We start from the raw sequence: 21,802 nt of genomic DNA, 5'->3' as shown, positions 1-21,802 counted from the left end.
AGGCCCATTTTGACCGACTTCCGGTGACGCACAAAATGTGGGAATAGGCGCACAAAGTGACAAAAAAACACGCACAAAAGATGCAAAACAAAGTACCTCGAAATTCGTTGGTAGCGGAACAAGTTAATGGTGCCGTGAGCACCAATATAAGTATATACTGTAGTTCTTACCATCAAGACTGAGAATTGCACGGTCCAATTTTTTAGCCAAAGCAGAAGCCGAACCGGGATAGTGATGGCAACCGGCTTGGCTCGGTTCCACTGAGCGAACAGCTTGAGCTGGCTTGGTTGGGTTGACCTATCGACTGGGCTCAATTGAGCCGATGGCTTGAGCCGGCTCGATAGGGACGGGTCATCGACTAAGCTCGATTGGAGCCAATGGCTCGAACCAGCTCCGCTGAAACGAGCCCATAGAGTGGTTTCAAGTCAGCTCAACTGAGCCAATGGCTCGAACCGGCTCGGTCGGGCTAAGCAATCAGCTCGGTTCGGTTCGGCTTGTGTGAGCCATCTACTCGAGCTGGCTCGGTTGGGTGAGCTGTTGGCACGGCTCGATAAGTGAATGAGCTGTGAGAGAGCCGCTTGAGTCATTGACAACCCTAAACCCAGGTTGAGCAGTTTAGAACATGTTTGGCTGGAGTTCTACAACTTTTAACAATTTTTGGCTCGAGCCCGAATACTTGCACCTCCGGAACTCAAACCTAGAACCTCGTGACCGATATCCTTGTCTCTTGAAGATTTCTTGACGACCGAGATCGACAGTCAACTAATTTTTAGTATTCAGATACAAACCGCTTATATTCCATGTTTATACACGGTGTAATAATTAGCTGTAGTAGTAGTAGTAGTATCATTGATAATTATATTGTCTATGTAGAATACTTGAAGAGACTAGAACTTGGAACTATACAGAGGATTTAGCTCCAATTGGTTCGTTTTGGATCGACTCGATTCGAAACTCGATCCGAATTCGAGTCTACTTGGGGGAAAGTTTTCGAGCCGAGTTCTCGAGTCGAGCTCAAAGATGTCTGCTTCGAGTCGAGTCGAGTTTTAAAGAAAACTCGCTCGAACTCGCTCGTGCTCATCCCTATTGTATGCATGACGGGCATATAACTTCTTTCGAGAGGGATAGAACCATAAACATAATATATTTAAAAAACATACTTAGTTTCACGGCATTCTTCCCATATGTAAAACAGTAACAAGTGGACAACACAATATACATACATCTTCTAATCTTCAGTTTTAATTGCTGATTTCAATTGCAATTAACAATTACAATTAACAATTACAGGTTCCAATTGTCAATTGCAATTAACAATTAAATGTTTCAATTTCACCGTTTGCGATTGACAATTAACAATTAAAAGTTTCAATTGCCTGGTGACCAATTAACAATTAACAATTGAAAATTTAATTGCAAATTTTATGATTCGATTCAATTGCAATTGAAATTATTTGTCAATTACAAATTGAAATCAATTGCAATTAATTTTCAGAGCAATTATTTTCAATTGATTGATCAATTGAACGGGTGAGATTAAGAAGGGAAAGATTCCACATAACCAAACTTTAGGGAAACTGAAAAATACTTCATAGTAACCAAACAAATAGTCACAGGAAGAAACGTACTATTGGAAAGTTGCTCCTTATAACCTTAAGTAACATATACACAAAAGTGTTTTACCATTACATTCTTACTACGATTATTATATGAGTTTAAAAACGGTGGAATCTTTTCCTTTTTAATCTCAACAGACTTGGAGGTCGAAAAAAGTAAAGAAAAACGTGTTTATGAGCTTAAAACTGTTCTTTACTTATTGTTAAACCAACAATAGGTGATAGGTGTACATAGTAGCTTCTTCATTTCCTTAACTATGAACACAAAACGCGTAATGCCATAACTTCCTTAAATAGAACATTTCCTGAACAGGTATGCACGGCAAAGGAAGATTTTGCATAAAATCAAAGCAGATTCCGTGTACGTCATTTCTATTAGAGCATAGTTCAGTTACTTCTTGCATTTTCTTGTAAAACTTACTTGCTCTTCTTTTATGAACCATCAATTCAGCTACAGCGACCCGTTTAGCGTTGTCATTTTATGTCGATGATGATATTTTTGTATTTAGGTCTTCACACGTTGAATACACGTAAACTTGCGGCCTACCGAATCGGTACCCATAATTTCTCTTGTAATAAGTTAAAAACTGCTCATATTTTATTATGTCTTTTAGTTCTGGATGCTTTTCCAGAAGCATTTTATGCATCTTTGTGCATGTCAGCCCAGCCTCTAAATATGTATCAGGATTTGAAGAATAGTGGGAGGTTTTTTGGGGGTAAGACTCGATGTGTTCCTTCAGCACTATTAAAACATCATTGGGAAATTTCTTTTGGTTATCGTGTTTTCCTCTCATGTCGGTAGGTTGCTCGCTTTTTGCTAAAATTTGTGTTAGCCGATAAACCACTTTATTGGAAACAGCATGCAAGCTCATTAAAGCTTTCCGGCTAACTTCTACACGGTTAGAATCTTTCATAGCAAAATATTTAAACGATGAAGGAAATTTCTTAGAATCAGGACCTTTAGGCCGATGCCGTTCAACATCATGTCGTTCTATCAGACCTATCAGATAAGTATCCTATTCATTCTTGGGGTCTAGCACTATAAACACATAGAATTATCTTTTCTTTTTGGTCATTATTAAAAGAACTGTACACATTTTCTTGCATTCACAGTCGGGTCCGGTCTTCTTTTTACAACTAACCTGTCACTTGTAGTCACAAACTGCTCCCCATTTCGTCTTGATGTCGTCATCATTGATGTGATATTTCCATATCCTCTTCTCTTTTTAACGGATCTTCCTTCACACTTCGAAGCTTCAGACATTGTTTGAAACACTTATTGAATGATGACACAGAACAATCACAAATAAATAAATAAATAAAAAACAATCGCAATCTCAAAATCAAGCATGAAAAGCACGTGTGTTCTATTCTCAAATCACTGAGCGCTCTATTGGAGGGAAGAAGAAATAAGCGCTGCTGAGAACATGGAGCTAAATAAGAACATACTGGAGTGCCTACCGAGTAGGGTAAATTGAGGCTACCACATGTCCGTGCAACGGACCTTAACTCGGCAATATTAACCGATCATATTTTCTATAAAAAGCAATTACAACACTCGTACTACTGGAGTTAGATATAATATGAATAGAGGAACTTCATATGTGAAGCCTCTAACAGTGACAACACGGACCTTTCCTAGGAAATAACCGAAAACTGGCCTCAATTTGAACAAATTCCGTTCCATAGCAAAACAATAGGAACTTTACATACCTAGGCACTCCAGTATGTTCTTATTTAGCTCCATGGCTGAGAATAAGAAGGGAAAGATTCCTGGAATGTTTCCTTTCTTAACCTCAGTCAAATTTTTCACGTGCTCCTACGCCATAATGATGAAAGGAATCTTTCCATTTTCCATGCTAAAATATGCGTCTTAAATAAAGGAACAAAATGGCTATTTCAACTCATTTTGACAAAAAAGTGGAATCTTTCCCTTCTTAATCTCAACGATTCAATTGCAATTGATTCAATTGGTTTTGCCCAACACTGACTCCAACTTTGCATTCAGTTAATAAGGAACACGTAGCTTGTAATGGATAGTAGATGAAACGAGAAATCAATTGAAAATTCACTTCAAAAAGGAAAACGAAATATAATTGTTGTGTAAATCAATGGTCTTTTTTGTTTTATATTTATTTCTTTATTGTATATTTATTTACTTATTTATTTATTTTCTATGGCAATTTTTTTTTAGTTAGTCAGACAAAAAAGTAATTCCTTTTCAAGCGATTGTTGTCTATGGTTCATGTTCTTAAGATTTATAATCTGTTTTGATCGGGAACTCGGTTAAGTTACACCTCTTTATAAACAAGTTACCTGTTTTCATATTATGTTTATGGTACAAACAGCGTGTTGGAAACAGTCATATTATGCCACTATGATGTTTTCTATCATTGCTGCTGTTCCTTTAAAGTTGTATTTATGAGAAAGATTTTATTGTTTGTCGTTTGCGCAACATGTAGGGTTCATTTCCTGATAATTTTGTGTTCGTATAACACCAATTTGTTATAATTTCATTTGTATTTCTTGACGTCACATAGGTCCATAGGTTCCTCAAGCATTCTGGTTTAAAATAAATAATTACATTGCAAGTCTTCAAAATTCAGAAAGATTGCAGGATGCTTATCCAAACACTAGTCACGAACTGACCATTCGCAACTATTAAAAGATGTAATAAATTTAGAAAACATGAGCCATGACAACAATTGCAAAATGCCAGTTGGAATCTTAAAACATGCGATGAAAATTAGGAGTGTTGCCAATTTGAAAGATTGAATAATGGACGTTTGGTGCACATTAGAAGCAGTCCTAAATTCATACTGGTTAACTATAGAACAAAAATAACCATACCATTGGCTTTTTGGGAAAATTCGTTATTAAAATGAGGTGTCACATGCTATGGTTTTCATTTTTCAAACTACACTTTAATTCAAAATGGTGGATTTCAAGATATAACTATCTAAATTTTGTGGTTAGTACGTCATTTTCTTTAGAATGATGGAACGTTTCAAATGAAATATTATCCATGAACCCATGACATTCGAAAAAGGATAAGTTTATGCCCCCAATTTTCTTGAAAGATAAATCTTATGGGGTTATTCAAGACATTTAAGAAGTTTACTAAATTCTTTTGTATCCTATATACTATCCTATTTTGTATACTATTTACTTTAGTGGAAAGCTTTTGTTTTAAATGTGGGTAGTTGCAGAGGTGTGTCTTGAAGGTACGGAACTCCCTCTCCGAAATCCATACGGTTAAGTAAGTTTTCCCAAATTTTAGGGCAACTTTAAAAATATTATTATTATTATTATTATTATTACTGAAGTGTTGTTAATTTAATGGTTCACCCTCTTCCACTCAGATCCTGCCTAGTGGGCATTGTGCTGAACAAACACCCTGTGTGAAGGTTTTCTGCGGGATCCGCTTCCTCCCACTTTCTTTATTCCAATATTTCTTTCATTCCCATCATCGACGTCTTCTGTAGCTTAGCCGGCATAACCATTACTTAAAAACACATTTTTTTCGGCTCTTGTGAGGTCTGTATTCCTACTTTCTACATGGAATTTACCTCGAAGCTTTCCGTTATAACATTTAGCTAGTTGTAGGGACGTATGCAGAGGGTATGTCCGGATGGTCCTGGCACTTCTCTCCAATTACGGGTATTTTGTAACTTCTGCCTAACGCTACGGGTGATTTTACATATTTTAATATAGTGTATCCTCAAACAGAATTGTCTCCTATACTATTATTATTATTATTATTATTATTATTATTATTATTATTATTATTATTATTATTATTATTATTATTATTATTATTATTATTGAATATTTGAGACCTAAATATTACGTCCTATTCCAATGCAAATAGCATACTCAAGTTAAGAAAAGTAAAAAGAAATGTTTTGAATTCTCTATAAGTATGAATTGCCTTATAAGAGATACTTTGGAAAGAAATGAGGGGGGAAGAACGTGTTAGCTACTGGACAATATGAAAATCGAACCTTCGGTTGCCTTAACAAAAACTAAGTAGGATTTGTCTTCATCACAATACATAGTAAAACCCTTTCTTTGGGTAAAGAATATTGGATTATGTACGCGTTATATTGATATTTTAACAAAATATAGAAACATATATAAAAGAATAGTTCCTATTTACCAATTTTTGTTGAGCGAATATACGGAACGTGTTGAAAATGGCGAACGAAAATATTATTATTATTTCTAGTTAGAGTGGAAGAACTTAATAAGAATACCACAATCACGTTTCAGACAAATTTATGACTCATATTAGGCCTGAAGGATGACTCGTTTGTATTCATGAATTGTTTGCGAAACACGCAAAGTCTTCTGAAAGTAGGAATCGAGATTGTAGACTGTGACGTCATGTTTTTAGTTTTTTCCCTGTGGAGGAAGTCTTTTCAACTCTAACTTGTAAGAACTAAAGAAATTTATTATTTTTCGTGTTATTATACTTAAGAAATATCTACATTCTAAATTATAAAAATTTTCTTAATATCCTCGGAGGGACATAAACCGTGGACCCCTAACTCACGAAACGAATGCTCAAGGCACTACCCTAAGATCACTCTTTGAAGTAAGAGTCAAGAAACACCCGTCTATGTAGCAAATTGCAAACGTTTACAATTCCAATATTTTGTTAACGATGAAACAATGATTTTGGACAGGATAAAATACTATAGTTCAGAGAATTGAAGTTTGAATTTTAAAAAGAGACCGAAAGTATCTCCGTAACTTATCTCTATTATATTCAGTTATTCTCGTTTTACAGGTATTTCTAGTAACCTTGAACGACAGGGACACGAACACAGATACAGCGAGGGCATTTAATATTTCAAAGGCTCTCCCACTGGGAATCGAAACTGAGACCCCGCCTACTGAACTATCTGATAGGTGCTGTAGCTGGTTCGTTCCCAAGGGAAGTAAGCTTGAGACGGACAACATCTTGTTCGTGTGTTTTCTCGGGACACTCCCATTTTCTCATTCCACCATTTCGTCCATCATAATTCAGTTGCTTCAATCACAGTCTTCCTCAACTTAACAGGCATAATCGTTGGACATTAAACGTAAAGATTTCATTTTTAAGCTGTTAACCCAAACCAATCCGAATCGAAAAACAGTTGTATTTTCTATTGCACATTGAAGTTTTTTCACAAAAAAAAAAATATGTAGAAAAAAACATGGGGAATCGTAATTCCATTCAAAAGACAAGAGCAGACTCATAATACCTTAACGTAAAACGAAACCGTTACATTTCGTTTGGAACTTTTCCAAAATATATACGGATATTCTGAAAAGTGGCAATATAGTGTCTATTTTCAAACAAAACTGAACCAAATTACGTTCGTTTTCTGAAATAAACGGACACATTCTGTTTCAAGTTTAAACCAAACCCAAACCAGTTAACCCAGAGATGGCGTGGATCAATAAAACCTTGACCCAGCACCCACCGTGACCCTCGACCGACCACCCACTGTGACCCAGTTTGACCAATGACCCACCATGACCCACCACTCACCGTGACACACTATGGCCCACCTCCCACTATTGCCCACCCCGACCCACCATTAACCACTGACTCACCAAAACACATCGTTATCAACTCTGACATCATCCACGCCCTCTTTACCAACTAAAGAGTTTACACTTGTAATACAATCAGGTTGTGAAATTCTAACTAATCGGAATTTGAATTTCTATCGTCAATCGCTCAAGCATCGCTCTTACAATAATGATGGATCTGACCTTTACGATACAAAATGGTAAAGTGTTTGTCATGGGTAAAATTACGAAGAATTTCAACTAAATTATCATGGTCTAATTATTTCCTTGTTGAATTATTGATACTTTATGTGGGAAAACGGATGAAATCTTTAACTCCCAATTCAGGGTCAGTAAACCAACGTACAGAAGCTTATATTACAAATTTTGCGTCTATTTTTCTCACACTAATAATAATAATAATAGTAATAATAATATAGAAGACAAATTCTGTATGAGGACACGTATTAAAATATTAAAATCTCCCGTAGCGTTAGGCAGAAGTTACAAAATACCCGGAATTGGAGAGAATGTCAAGACCACCAGAACATACCCTCTGCATACGTCCCTACAACTAGCTAAATGTTATAACGGAAAGCTTCGAGGTAAATTCCATGTAGAAAGTAGGAATACAGACCTCACAAGAGCCGAAAAAATTTGCTTTTAGGTAATGGTTATGCCGGCTAAGCTACAGAAGACGTCGATGATGAGAATGAAAGAAATATTGGAATAAAGAAAGTGGGAGGAAGCGGAACCCGAAGAAAACCTTCACACAGGGTGTTTGTTCAGCACAATGCCCACTAGTCGGGATCTGGGTGGAAGAGGGTGAACCATTAAATTAACAACATTTCAGCAATAATAATAATAATAATAATAATAATAATAATAATAATAATAATAATATTAAAAGTTTTAAAGTTGCCCTAAAATTTGGGAAAAATTACTTAAACGTACAGATTTCGGAGAGGGAGTTCCTTACATTCAAGACACACCTCTGCAACTACCCACATTTAAAGCAAAAGCTTTCCACTAAACTTTCATGTACAAAGTATTCTACTGTATGTTTTAAGGAAAAATAACTGTAATAAAAATAACTGAATATCGCTCAACAGTAAGGCATATAATAAACTAATTTTTAGGATATTGTAACGTGCGTTCAAAAAATATTGAATTGAAATAGTAATATCGCATCGTCACTGGTCAGGGTCACAATACGCCACCCCCAATATTATAATAGAGAGTAATCAGCACAAAAATTAAAGAGAGTATATAAAATGTATAAGCATTCACTTTATAATTTACGCTATTAATCTGCATAGACGCTATCAAGTTAGTTAATTTCAACTTCTCAATTCCAAGTATCAAAAATAGTAACGAGTGTTCAAATATCTATAATCAATTAGGTTGAATAACAAGTTTCTGAATTTAATGTAAATAATTATTATTTTCGAATTGAACAAGAAATAGGAACAACAACTTTCAAAAAATGTAACATTCAATAATGGTTCCAGTAGTCAACTACCCCAAGAGCTCAAACTATAATTCATGAAATTTCTAGAATTAATATTTATAACAATTTCTAATATTAATTTTAGGCTCATGAAATATCGAAATTTTGAAATATATATATATATATATATATATATATATATATATATATATTTAAATTTTAAGACAAAAACTGAATTTACAAGTTGTTAAGCAATTTAACCTTCAGGTTACAGTTGTCAAATTAATAGAATGACGGTCTATAACAGATTCTAAAGATATAATTAACTCAAATTAGCAAAATCATGGAACAAACTCACCCAATTTTAGATGTTTAACTCAAAGTTATATTCCGGAAATCACAATAATTAGTTGTTAATAACGGATTAATATTATACACCATTATTATAACTTTAACAACACTTGGTCAAAAGGTCCGACCAGTTTCAATTTTCCCTGAATTCTGACGTAAACCGTATCTACAGAATTTCACGTTCAAAACTGTCACTAGATGGCATAGTTACTAATTTATCAGTGTTACCAACACTTGAACATTTATAACATTTGTTTGACTTTTTTTTTAACATACAACAACATCGAGAGGCCCCCATAAAATAAAAGTTGTACTTTTATTTTATAAATTATTTTGATTATAGCAGTCTTGTGTCAATTCGGTTAGAATATCAACACCTACTCCACCACCAACTACTAATACCAGACTCATTCTCTCATGCACCACCAAATAAAAGTAAAAACTAAAAACAAAAAAAAAATTCCCCCAAAATCTCATTTAATTAACAAGCATCCATCAGACTCGCCCAACCTATCATATCCCTGTATTAGTAATATAAGGTCATGAGTAAATAGTCAAAAATAATTTATAATAACAATTCCAATAATGACCGAAATAGTGATTTACATAAATAATATTTCCAATTATAAATAATTTCCATTAATAGAAGTCATTCGATATTTTTATAATTATTAATTTCCTGAAGTAATAACAGAATTTTTTAATAAAATTGAAAACAATGACTTACATTACAGCAGCTCGGGTAGTTTCAGAACAACATCAAAATGAATAATTTACCAGGACAACAAAACATGCGTACAGCAAACAGGTTACAATCCAAATTGAATACACGAAGTACATATTGTAAGAACAGTCACACGACATTCATTCCAGGCCTGGAATACAAAAAATATATTAACATCACATACATACAATATTTAAAACAAATGTTGACCAAGTTGTTAAATAGTGTAATTCTATCTTAAATTCCTTTTACTTAATTCAAGATTCTGACTAGAAACAGTTGATCCACAGAAACGAAATTACAGTTGGTTTGATCTTAATTATTGACAGTTAATCTAGGTTCACGATAAATTTTTGTCATTGAAACGTGTACTTTTCTTACATCATTAGGATTCTCAATTGATCTGACTTGTAACGTATTTCTTGTTAGTAATCTCAAAATCTGGAATGGGCCAAGCCACCTAGGACATAATGATTTAGTCACCTTATCAGCTAGACTAGATTTAAATTGGGACTTTATTAAAACTTTATCATTAACTTGATATGTTACAGGAGATTTTTCCTGTCATATTCTTTCTTCTTACGGTGCCACGCTTTTTCCAAATTTTCTAAAGCTGTTACCCATAAATTTTTGTCCTTTTGTCTGATTTCATAGTTATCAATTTCCCATTTCACATCTAGGGGATCGCATACATTATAATTATACACTAGCTCCATTGGTGAACATTTTGATTCAGTATGCTCCGCTGAGTTTATAGAAAATTCAATTTCATGGAGACCCTGATCCCACTTAGTTTGTTTATTCCGGAAATAAATTTTCAGACAATCCTTCAAGACACGCAAATAACGCTCCGATGCGTTCGAAGCAGCATGGTACGGAGATATACAAATATCCCTAATTCCTTGTCCATACAGAAAATCTTTAAATAAAGATGAAACAAAGAGACTCGAATTATCATGGGAAACCGAATGGGGAAATCCGAATCGGCACATAATTTTATACAGCTTATCTCGTACCGTTTTAGCACTTAAAGTTCTAAAAGGCTCTAACCACATAAATTTAGTACAAGAATCTACAACAATGAGACAGTACTTGCCAGATTTTGATTCACATAATGGCCCACATACATCAAAATACCATAGGGCGTTCGGAATTTTCTCATATTGAGAAATAAGGTGTCCCATAGACTGTCTATTAGTACTTTTATTTAGTTGGCATTCCTTGCACCTTGAAATATAATCCCTAATGTTCCTAATTATTCCATTCCACGTGTATCTTGCACAGATTTTAGAGATACTTTTCTGCGTCCCAGCATGAGCACCCGGTAATATATTATTATGATAATAATCAATTATAGATGTTATCAAACTCTTAGGAATACAAATTTTATAGGGATGTTTAATAGCTTTCGTCTTTTTACATAATATACCTTTAACCAATTTATATTCATTTATGTTTACATTATTTTCTAATTGTTCAATTATTTTCATCAACTCTTCATCCCTTCTTTGGTGTGTAAACACAGCCTGAGAGGCAAATGGCATTAACCACAAGTTAATTTTACACATATTTGTTACCTCATCTTTCCAAGTAGGTTCTAAATCAACTGACTCGAACATCTGCGTGTCATGGACCCTGGAAATAAAATCTGAAGGCGTGTTTAACACACTAGGTACATGTTTGACTTCAAAATCAAACCCTAACAACCGATATAATAAGCTTCCATAGTTTTTTACTTTCTTTAAATTTCGTATGGCATATGCCAATCCTTGATGATCAACTCGTACCTCGAATTTATTATGTAAATATGTTTTAAATCGTTCCATACATTCAACCAAGGCCATTAATTCCAATAAATATATAGGCTTATTTAAATCATAAGGACGAAGTTTTTGACTAAAATAAGCAATAGGCCGTAACACCCCATCACTATCATATTCCTCGAGACATCCCCCTAAGGATTTTGTTGATGCATCCGAACTAATTACAAACTTACCATTTAAATTAGGTAAACATAATACAATATGAGTCTCGAATAAATCTTTTAATTTATCAAGTGCCACTTGCTGCTCAGGACCCCATATAAACTCAACTTTTGCTGACCTTAATCGATTAATGGGTTCCAGAATTTCCTGAAAATGTGGAATAAATTTGGAATAATATTGCAAAAACGCTGTTAAAGCTAACAAACCTCTTCGATTTTTGGGGGGAGGCAAATTTTTAATAATTTCAAGCCTAGAGGGATCTAGATACAAATCATTTCCATCAATAACATATCCAAGGTACGATACCTTTGTCTGAAATAAAGTTGACTTACTTAAAGATAACGTTATCCCTGCTTCTCTGAACTTCTGCAATACCAATTCTAATACACGCTTATGTTCATCTATAGTATCTTGAAAAATTATTATATCATCGAAGAACCACTCAATTCCTAAATGTTTTATTGGATACAATATTTCTGTCATAATTTTTGATAACATATGGGAACCTGCTGCCAAACCAAATGGCAAAACACGCCACTGAAACAGCCCCCTATAGTCATGAAAGCAGTGTATTTGCTAGAATTTTCAGTGAGAGGAATTTGTAGATACGCCCTCCGGACATCAAGATTTGATCTTATTTTACCTTTAGATATCTCAGCTAATATATCCTCCATCCTAGGAGTGTATTGAGGATTTAAATACAACCGGGAATTTAAATCCTGATAATTAACTATCAATCTTTTGTCCCCCGATTTATTATTAACCAAAAAGCTTGGAAAGCACCATTCACTATCTGATTTTTCAATCACGCCCTCTTTTAATAATTCATCTAGAATAATATCCATATGCTTCTGATCTTGTTTACTTAATGGATACGCCTTTTTCCTAATTGGTGTTTCATTATCAACACGTATTTGATATTCAACACCTTTCACCTTCCCTATTTTCTTACAAAACACGTCAGAATAATTTTTAACAAGTTCATCTACATACCCTTGCAATGTATTGTCTTGTTCCAATAATACTGAATCAACCATCAGAGGGTTTGTACAGCTATTCTCCCCAAGACCGCTCTGAAGTAAAGAATTTGGTACTTTTCCTTCCGTACAGTTGGCAACTCTGCTACTCATTGGGCCACTCACATTGGATGTTGATTTTCCAACAAACCATCTGGACAAGGACCCCTTCGGAAATTGGCTGGAAAAACCAAAACAATCACCAGCATCATCGTTGTCTTTCCTTGGATAAGTAGGAGAAATTTCTGACCCCCCACCTCTCATTGAATCTACCGGCGAATAAGTTAAAGGCGCAAATTGTCCTTCTAATTTCAACCACAGTTTGTTCGCAACCAAATCCAAGTTTGCCTGAATTTGCTTAAGTTCCCTTATGCCCACAATAAAAACTGGACTCAAATTAGGCACAAGAAAAAACTTCAAACTATATACCCTTCTACGGAAAGTTATAGGTAATACCACATATGTATTTAATGTCAAAGTTTTATTATCCACACCAACACCAGTAAAAGTTTCGCTTTTCACAGTTATAGGTTTTGTTATGCATGAGTTCCAACGTTCAAAAAGCTCTTTATTTACCATTGAAATAGTACTGCAGCTATCTAAACCACCGTAATATTTTTGTCCCATAACAAAAGCCTGAACAAAAACAGCAACGATATGTTTTTGACGTAAAGTGGTATCTGGATACTGTTTATTATTTTCAGAACTTGAAGGTTTCATAAATTCCTCAACACTTGAATCACACCGGGATTTTACTTTCGTGGGCTCCATACATATCATATTACGTTGTTTTTCCGTGTTATGCTCTGACATAAATTGCCCCTTTTTTGAAGTTTTTATTCTGGTTGAACAGTTTTTTGTAGAAGTGCCTTCCCCACGACCATTATTTACAGAACCAGTTTCACACATCAGATCACTATTAGTAGGGCGGGATTGATAAGAGGAATGCACATTACGAGTAGTGGAGCGATGCCGATCACTCACGCCCATGTTTGTTTTCACGCCAACTGACCGCCTTACATTACAGTATTTATAAGAATGCGCACCACCACAAACATAGCACTGTAACTGCTTCTTTTCTTTAACACTTGAAGCGGATGTCAGTCCTTTATAAACCAACAAATCGTTTTTGTAAAGTTCATATTGATTTACTGCAATCAATAATGTATGCCAACTTTCCGGTTCTTTATCGCGAAATAGATCGTACCTAAGTTGCGGATTTAAACCATAATAAACTTGCCGAAGAATAGCTAGATTATCCATTGCACATTTACCTTCCAGCAACTCATAACAAAGGCGTATTTCCCTAATATATTCAGAAGCACTTTCATTAGGATATTGTAGCCGATCAATAAACTTATTTCGTAATTCTTGTTTACCCAGCACCGAAACCATGTCATTAAGTATATGAACACAAACAACTAACCAATCGTTTGTAATTGAAAACTCGCTTATCAACTTCGAATGCAACTTACCCGAAGTCCGAGATAGAGCAGAAAAATATAAGGCCTCGTCGGGATATAACTCAGTGGATTTAATATAATATATTGCCTTCAAAAATTTAAATAATTCTTCATAACGTGAACCATCACACTGTGGAATACTTTTTATTGCTTCTAAAAAGCTAACATTTGCAGCTGACTGAGTCACCTTTGAAAGACTTGTACGTAAAGTTAATCCAGCACAACCAGCTGGTGGAACAATAGCACCTTTGCTTTCTTTTTCTTCCTGAGTATCGAAGAACGGGTTTGAGTATTCGCTCTGAACACCTGTTTGCACAGGTAACTGACCTTGACCAACCAAATGGTTATCAACGACGCGTAATCTATTGGCATTATCAGTCAAGGACGAATGCCTTTCTCTTCGTATTTCTTGATACGAAGTTGAAGATAAAAATGGGTTTGTGCTATGTAAGGTAGCATTTATGGAAACATTTCCTCTATTTTCAAGAAATGATAAATCCCAATCAAGGGGATTATAAGGTTCCACTATCCCTCCATCGCCATTTGGGAAAGAATTTAAATGCAATTGCTGCCTAATCGGATAATCTCGGTTAACCTGCATTCTTACAATTTAGATAATATAATAAGTTATAAGATACAACTTATGCCAAAATGAATCGCTTTTGTTATGTAATATTTCTAGTCAAAACCTATGTAACTAATATGGTGAGTCGTAGTTCCACACTGATACTCCCTACTTAGATTATCCTACCATTCACAATTTCAAACATATCAAATAAATAACTACAATCATAGACAAAATTTTAATTTTCAACAAATGCAATTATTTGGCAGGAGAGAATTCAGGGAAAATCATGTGTAACGTGCGTTCAAAAAATATTGAATTGAAATAGTAATATCGCATCGTCACTGGTCAGGGTCACAATACGCCACCCCCAATATTATAATAGAGAGTAATCAGCACAAAAATTAAAGAGAGTATATAAAATGTATAAGCATTCACTTTATAATTTACGCTATTAATCTGCATAGACGCTATCAAGTTAGTTAATTTCAACTTCTCAATTCCAAGTATCAAAAATAGTAACGAGTGTTCAAATATCTATAATCAATTAGGTTGAATAACAAGTTTCTGAATTTAATGTAAATAATTATTATTTTCGAATTGAACAAGAAATAGGAACAACAACTTTCAAAAAATGTAACATTCAATAATGGTTCCAGTAGTCAACTACCCCAAGAGCTCAAACTATAATTCATGAAATTTCTAGAATTAATATTTATAACAATTTCTAATATTAATTTTAGGCTCATGAAATATCGAAATTTTGAAATATATATATATATATATATATATATATATATATATATATATATATATATATATATATATTTAAATTTTAAGACAAAAACTGAATTTACAAGTTGTTAAGCAATTTAACCTTCAGGTTACAGTTGTCAAATTAATAGAATGACGGTCTATAACAGATTCTAAAGATATAATTAACTCAAATTAGCAAAATCATGGAACAAACTCACCCAATTTTAGATGTTTAACTCAAAGTTATATTCCGGAAATCACAATAATTAGTTGTTAATAACGGATTAATATTATACACCATTATTATAACTTTAACAACACTTGGTCAAAAGGTCCGACCAGTTTCAATTTTCCCTGAATTCTGACGTAAACCGTATCTACAGAATTTCACGTTCAAAACTGTCACTAGATGGCATAGTTACTAATTTATCAGTGTTACCAACACTTGAACATTTATAACATTTGTTTGACTTTTTTTTTTAACATACAACAATATGCAGAAGTAATTATAAAAGCTTTGCTACAAAAATTCCTACACAGATCATTACTCAATGAGCTCTGAAACACAAAGTAACAAAAAGCCTATAACATTGTGACCTCAGAGCAATTTTTACTCAAAGAATGGTCTTGTACTATTTCGAGAATCAAGACAAGACGAGAAATATTTACGATACTTTTCGTCTGGTCTCGATTCTAATCTCCAAAGTGAGACTATAATTTGAGTTCGCCTTGTCCCGTCTCGAATGTAAAATGCTAAATCTAATTTTTTGTTTGTTTTAGAAACGAGATAAAAAAATTCCTCTTCTCGTGGGATCCCGTCTCGAATGTAAAATGTTAATTCTATTTTTTTTTGTTTGTTTGTTTGTTTTAGAAACGAGATGAAATATTCCTCTTCTCGTGAGCAACATTAAACAAAACCAAAATGTTCTTGCCAAATGTCACGTTTCTGCTTGTAATGGTATGAACTGAGGGATAATTAGCTCCTAGCTTTTAATCTTCTACGAGATAAGAATAATTATTATTAGTTTATTACTATTACTATTATTATTCATGAAGATTTAATAGTTCAAGTATTGAAAAATCCGAGTATTCAAATATCTGAATATAATAAAACGCGTGTCATCGTCGATCAATTGCCACCAAAAATCCTAAAGTTAAAAAAATGCCCGACCTGGATTCGAACCCCGAACCTCCAGATTACTAATCCAGCGCCTTGACTACTGAACCACGATCAGTAGGGAGTAAATGGTGCGTCTTGAGTCTTGTTACTTTAGTTTTCTTTGCCTCCGCTTGCAAAGTTGTACTTCGTTTCAGAACGTCTTTCGTATTCCTTTTATGATGATATAAGTGAATAATCTTCGGCAAAGTTTATTAATACTTGAGTTGTTCTTAAACCTTTGGTTCACAAGTTTGTTTCTTCTCCACACGAAACCACAGATATGACTGCTTTAATTCTCATACTCTGCATTTGTTTCAAAGCAGCCGCCATTACCTGTTCAATTATTTATATCCGCCGCGATACATTGTAACTAACAAGGAGAAGACTTTTGTAAGTGAACTTCGGGTCCATTTTTTGCGAGTTGGTAGTGCACATTTCAAGAGTTAATATTACAAACTGGGAGAGCGCAATGGCCCAAAAATAACCGAGAAGAACAGTCTTAAAATATTCTACTCTCCGCATATATCGTAAAACGCGCAAAGTTATAAAGTGACGGCCTGGCAGAGTGAGAAGCACCTGAGGCTGAAGTGCAAATGGTCGCGGATTCGATTCCCATTCTAGTCAAACTTTTATTTTCGTTTGTTGCTTCAAGTAATAAAGTGGACATTTTTAACTATAAGTAAAATATTAATTCACCATATGTTTATAATGTACTAAAACAATAGAAATTTCCAATCACTTGTAAAATCTTCCAATGTTCCATTTTAACTAGCAAGAAAATTTAACCTATTCCGCAAATATACTGATATCACGAGTTATATTATGGTTACGACAATCATTGTGTAATAAATGTTCTTGGCGCTTCCTGTCTACATCTGTTGACAGTGTGCGAATTACAAAGGAGTTGAAGGGGAAATCCCCTTTGCTAATACTGGACGTTACTAAACCCAAAGGAGATTTCCCCCTCAAGTCCTTTGTAATTCGCTCACTGTCAACAGATGTAGACAAGAAGCTTCAAGAACAGTTTTACGCAACGACTGCGGTAACAATATTTACGGAAGAGATTAAATTTTGTTCTTAGTTAACATGGAATATTGAAAGATTTTACAAGTGATTGAAAATTTCTGTTTTAATACATTATAAACATATGGTGAATTAATATTTTACTTATAGCTGCTGATGGCTACTTTATTAGTTGAAGCAAAAAAACAAAAATAAAATTTTGCCTTGAATGAGAATCGAACCCGGGACCCTTTGCACTTGAATCTCAGGTTCGCTCACTCTGCCACGCAGTCACTTGAAAAGTTTGCGTGCCTTACGAAATATGCGGCGAGTAGAAAACTTTAAGACGGTTTTTCTCGGTTATTTCTGGCCATTGCGCTCTATCAGTTTGCAAACTTAACTCTTTATATGTGCACTACTACCTCGCAAAAAACGGCCCCGAAGTTCACTTACCAAGGTCTGACTTCTCCTTGTAAGTTACAAAAGGTTTACGCCCTATCTGAACTGCTCATCCACCGAGTAAATTTGGAATATCTCATTAAGTTAGCTTTCAACGTAGCTAAAGGAAACGTATGTAATGAGTACATAGAGTTCTCCATAGCAGAATGGATAAAGCCAGGGTTCGATAACTACAAGGTTCGTGGTTCGAAACCCGTCTCGGAAGTTTCGGGTTTTTTCAATTCTTAATTCCTCAGTTCTCAAGATCTTTCTCTGCGTGAGTAATCATCTGATGCTCTGAAAAGAGTTTTCCACCTTAATTCGAAAACTGCCTAATGTGATCCTCGCAATTCGAAACCTTCCCTTCTTCTGTTTCCCAAAATCCCATTTTTCGTCATAATACGAATGCTGTCAGATCATTTTCCCCCGATTCTAAATCTGTGTATATAAATCATCCCTCTATATAAATCATCCCTCTCTGTCTCCCTACTTCAATCTGTCTGTCTCTCCCTCTCTCTCAATGTCACTCAGAAACTTATATGGCTTGAGATCACACCTTCGACTCTTGAAACCAAATTTATAGGTTTTTTGCTAAAAGCATTGTCTTTTAGATTTTATTCGGGGGGGGGGAGATCTTCCGGCGACATAAGATTTTCACTTTTTTATTAGTGTATTACTATACATTTGATCAAACAATACGTATTTTTGAAGCTCAAGTGAGGGGGAACTACAACCTCCTGTCGTGCTCAAATGACCCCCCTGGAACATTTGCTTGCAATTACTGAAAAGAAATGAAATGAGTTATTGAATAACACTCATATATTAGAGCTCTGTGCATGCATTACAGACTATAGGAAGCACAAAACCTACTGCCGCTATTTGCATGGCTTGCAGTCTTTAAAGAAGGCAAAGAATGAAACTAAAGGTCTTTATGAAGCTCTGGGAACAATGTGTGACTTTTTTTTTAATTTAGGCTCTTAAAAATATTTCAGAACAAACGAATGGAAAAGACTGTTTTAAAGCTATAACGTTGTAAACTTGATTCCTGTTTCTTTTTCATCTGAATGGAAAGAGTGTACTACGTCACACTCACTACTTTAGACAAGGAGAGGTGGGAGTTGTATTGAATACTAGAAGCAACTAATTGATTGAGACATGTATTTCTGGATGCATAAGAAAACGGGGCAAGAGTTTGTTATTAATTTGGACTTAGAATTGTTGTAACAATTTCTATGCCGCGAACCGTACAGTGGTAGTCTGCCGCTTTGAAACGAATTGAGATAACAGTTCGAAAAAAAATCTTCCACAAGTTATTCTATAAAAATTAACAGTTCCTAAAATGAAGTGTCTTTTTTTTCTAATAGCAAGAAATATTGATAAAAGCAGAGTAATAAGCAACAACCTCTACTTTTTCCATTGTTTTACAATGTAATATACGAATGAAATGGTGTGTTTAGGGGTGTACTAGTGTATATGCAATTAAATTTAGTAAATTCAACATAATTCTAGGTTTTAGAATTATTTTGTATAAACGGAGTGTGGAGTGATTCTAAATATTGTTGAGTTTGGATGTATTCCAAGAAAATGAAAACTGCATCTAATGGCAGCGAACATGTTTCGGGAAGCTGCAAAAGTATTTTTATAAATGTCGTAGCATTGCTCATAGTATTTACTGTCTTTCTAAGAGTAATAACATACATTTAATAGCATGTGTGAAATTAAAAATATAAGTTTTCATCAATCCCCGGTTTCAATGTAACTTTTGCAGAACAAGCCTCATTTTTCATTACTATGATTAATATTATCCTTTCTATTTATTTATTTTTCAATTTTTTTTATTAAATAATCTGATCACACAATTTTCCAACAGAATTTTAAGATGTTCATGAGCAAGGAAGCAAATCTCTTCTTACACCTTCGTTGATTAAGAGTACAAAGTGCTAGTATCTTCTTGCGTTGTTCTTGTTAATTTACTTAATAAAATATGAAATACGATATACGGTATTTTAACTGAAAAAGATAGTATCCTATTAGTTATACAACCTTTCGTCAAACAAAGTGTTAGCATCAACCAGGTAACCTAACATTGATATACAAATATTCAGATCATGTCTTGCTCCTCCCCCACACACACACTTTTAACGCCCAATCGCCGCCACTGTCTATATCCAAAGTTTTCTACACTTTTGTATGCAAATTAACTTTACAAAGACTGAGAGAAAAGGCAAAGCCACGTTACTAGTATCTAATATTTATTTTTTTAGTATATTTTTTAAAAATATATTTTTTTCTTCAAAACAATCACGAAAAGGTGGTTGATTTGTTGTTTTAGGGTTCCATTCAGCAACAAAACTGTATGAGACGTGGACTTACACATTAACGTGGGATCCAAACCGCATTAACTCTCGCCGGGAATTAAACCCGGTTCCCTTGCGTCGTACACTAACCATATAGCCGAGAGGGAGTTCAATCACGGATATTGATGAGCCTCCTCTAGTGCAAGATAAGGACGAAATAATTCTTTTCTATATTTAACCTATTTACGTAACACCACATATGTACGTACTGTATGACATCTGGATGTTCCATGGATCCCGTACATGTTCTCGTACGTTCAGACTACTTTTGAAAAACTTTAAGGATGATCAAAATATCCACGGAATATACCGTTGAATTGGATTTTAGTGGGATGTGCCTTTCACGATACAACATTAGATATCCGAAATCCTGAGATAATTCTCCAAACACTCTAAAATATCCCACACAAATTCCTCAGGAAATCCCGTTTCCGGACATAAGTGGACGTTTAGTATTTCTGCATAATATTCACTGGGAAAAATGGGAATCTCTTTATAATGTGAGTACAATCTTGTATTCATATTATTCAATTATGTACTGTATTTTAATATATTGGTCCTCTGATTGTAAGAAGAGTTGTTGTTCTGCTTGCGGGTCTTATACCATGAAGGTATAATGAGAAATATCAGTTTCTGATATATGTTTGTTCTCAAAATATTGATTGAATTTAAGTTAAATAATTAACACTATCAATTTCTTAATAATTAACACTCAATTTCTTCTAAATTAACAATTACGTAAAATCTCTAATAACCCTATTGTATTATAGCAGATATATTTCTGAACAAAATATTATATTTTTAAAAACAGTTAGAATACCTATAATTAGCTGCAAATTCGCTGTAACTATTATGTTCAGGCCGGTAGCCAGCCCAAAAATGTAGGGGTACCCGGTTAAGTTAGGGGGCCCGATCCAACCATATTATACATTATTTGCAAGCCTACCGTGAAAATTTTAGGGGGCAGAAAAAACTTAGGGGGTTCGGCCCCCTAGACCCCCCTGGATACGGGCCTGTGTATAATTTCGATCTATATGAATGGGCTATTAAGGAGAGACATTCGACGAAAATAGAATTCCCATGCAAGTTATCATTTTTACGCTGTAATATATATATATATATATATATATATATATATATGAAAAAACTGGAATTCAGAGCAGATTTCAAGATATAATTCTGAAATGTATTCTTAGGTATGGTCCCACCATTATGATCTTAAATCACCTTCAAAGACCTTTTTTTCTTTTTACCTTGCGCAGTAATAATGGCCGATTGTTCTTCACTTACAGTTGCAAATCCAATAGAACATTTCCATATTCCTGCAATTTTTTGTGATACATTGAAGATTGTAATGC

The 21,802-nt window shown here is 34.4% G+C and overlaps 1 long non-coding RNA gene across 1 annotated transcript in view; it reads right to left on the bottom strand.

Moving 5' to 3' along the window:
* The window catches only part of LOC145662049 (uncharacterized), a 28,603-nt gene extending 14,212 nt beyond the window's left edge, over nt 1-14,391 (bottom strand). The window contains exons 1-2 of the long non-coding RNA XR_014126964.1: nt 14,180-14,391; nt 9,707-9,854 (exon numbers count right to left, since the gene is read on the bottom strand). This is a non-coding gene — a long non-coding RNA (uncharacterized LOC145662049). The remainder of the gene's footprint in view (nt 1-9,706; nt 9,855-14,179) is intronic.
* Nucleotides 14,392-21,802: the final 7,411 nt, after the last annotated feature.

Source organism: Thermobia domestica, chromosome 10, assembly GCF_964235325.1.
Source record: "Thermobia domestica chromosome 10, izTheDome1.hap1.1, whole genome shotgun sequence".
NCBI lineage: Eukaryota > Metazoa > Arthropoda > Insecta > Zygentoma > Lepismatidae > Thermobia > Thermobia domestica.
This window is presented reverse-complemented; position numbering and strand designations above follow the sequence as displayed.